Consider the following 2,438-nt stretch of genomic DNA (forward strand, 5'->3'; position numbering starts at 1 on the left):
CCACTGCAGCCTAACCCTACCTCCAAACAGACGTGAGAGTGACTATCCAGTCATATAATCTCTGTACTTCTTCCCTCTGTACTTGAGACATGCTATGAGTTTATGAAGGGAGAGAAAAAAGAGATGAGTACAAAGCTAAATAAAGAAGAAAACAAGACCAGGAGTGAGATGGTAGGGTTGAAACTTAGATTATATGCCTACAAATTGGCAAAAACCAAGTAGACAGTGACTCCTCCTTCTCCTGCCTTGGAGGAGAAGGTTGGCTGCCTTCATTTGGTAGAGTGAGGCAAAATCACGGTTAAACAATAAATGCAAATATCACGATTCCTGACTTCATTTAGCCTCACTGCATTTATTAAAGCTTATATTTAACATCTCGCCTATCCAAAATATAACATATGGACCACGTGGGTGAGTGTGCTAACAGAACCTTTACTTGTGCAGCGTTTGATTGTGGAGGCTTCAAAATAACCTGAATGTTAAATTGCTATTTAAAAAAAAATTTTTTTTTTGACTTTTTAAAACCCTTGTAAAAAGAGAGGAAAGACACCTTAGGTAAGAATTTCTTCAAGTCTCCAGGACAGGTTAACAGGGCAAGGAGATCTTTGAAGGGCAGGAGGATTTTGAGATGCTCTAGCGGAGGAGGCGCGTCCACAGGGGCAGAGGCAGGGGCAGAGGCTTTCTAAGCCAGAGGGTGAGGGCCTGGAAGCTTTTGAACCTCAACAAGGAATTTGTTCCAACTATTGTTGTGTGTGTATGTGTTTGTGAGTGTGTTTGAGAGTCAGGAAACCAACAAAGGCAAAGGACCTCTTTGTTAGCATCTCAAGAAGAAAAATTCCATTGGTACACCTAAAAATCTAGTCATTATTTCTGCATTGCCTCTGTAAAATTTGCGTCCTTTGAAGGAAGGCAGCTAATGAGTTCAGGTCAAAAGCCAGTGGAGAGGGGTGCCTGGGTGGCTCAGTCGTTAAGCATCTGCCTTTGGCTCAGGCCATGATCCCAGGGTCCTGGGATCGAGCCCCTGCATCAGGTTCCCAGCTCAGTGGTAAGCCTGCTTCTCCCTCTCCCACTCCCCCTGCTTGTATTCCCTCTCTCACTATCTTCTCTCTCTGTCAAACAAATAAATAAAATCTTAAAAAAAAATTTAAATAATAAAAAAAAGCCATTGGAGAACAAATCAACTCTTATAGCCTTTTTAGTGCATGTTTTGAGCCAGTTATATAACAGGCCTGTTTATCATGATTCCCTACCCCCAAATCCTTATGCTTCTTTTTAATAAAATCCATATAGAGGAAGACTATAGATAAGAAAGAAGAGAATGAAAACCTGCCAGATGTAGAACATATGGCAAGTTGTATGAATGTTACAGATCAACCTTACACTTTAAAAATTCAATTTCACGTTAGTGAGAACTTGAAAACTAGAACTTTTAAACACTTTTACAATGTGTTCAAATAAAAATAGTCAGTTGTATTATGGAAAAGTTGTATTTTCGACTTTTGAAATACTAACACTGTTTTAACACAAAGACTTCTTTCTTCAAAAATGTGCACTTTGGGGATGCCTGGGTGGCTCAGTTGGTTGAGCATCCAATTCTTCATTTTGGCTTAGATCATGAGCTCAGGGTTGTGAGATCGAGCCCCATCTCAGGGTTGTGCTAAGTGTTGCATCTGCTTGAGATTCTTTCCTTCTGCCCCTCATCCCCCATGCATCCATGCTTTCTCTATCCCTCTCTCTCCCTCTAAAATACATAAATAAATTTTTAAAAAATGTGCAATTTGTTGCATTTTGCTTAATGAATATAATTTCAATACAATTATTCATCCAAGCAGTTAAATTCCATCAAATAGTTTTTTTTTTTTTTCCTAATCTTTGGGTGATAGATTTCAAGAGTTAAAAGAATGTCAACATCATATTTTGAATAGAAGTTAGGTTTATTTAGTCACTACAGGTCACTGTTATAAGCTATACATAACACACTTCCCATAACATTGGCTTCTCTCTCCCCCTCCACAGAGTCTGAAGAACACACAGCATCTGCAGGTGGGCAGACCGGGACTTGAAATTGTCTGTTCCCCACACAAGCCTTGGGTTCTCAAACAAAACATTTGAGTAACTTCCATCACTGTTTCTTTAGGTATGAAACAGAAACAATGATGCCTATTCTGTAGTGTTCTTTGAGGATTAAACAAGACGATGTATGTTAAATATTTGGACCACGGTGTGTAATCCGTCCACGAAAGTTGTTACTGTGAAGACTGATGACTGAAGGTAGACTCCATTCCTCCCACAGCAGGGTTCTTACCCCAGGGCCCACTTTTGTCTTGACTAACCTCTGACTGAAATTTAATGTTTTCTTCCACTATGAATGTAGGTAACAAATAACATCACTTTATTTATTTATTTATTTATTTATTTATTTATTTATTTATTTATTT

Source organism: Mirounga leonina, unplaced genomic scaffold (genome assembly GCF_011800145.1).
Source record: "Mirounga leonina isolate KUSES-001 unplaced genomic scaffold, KU_Mleo_1.0 Mir_125, whole genome shotgun sequence".
Taxonomy (NCBI): Eukaryota; Metazoa; Chordata; class Mammalia; order Carnivora; family Phocidae; genus Mirounga; species Mirounga leonina.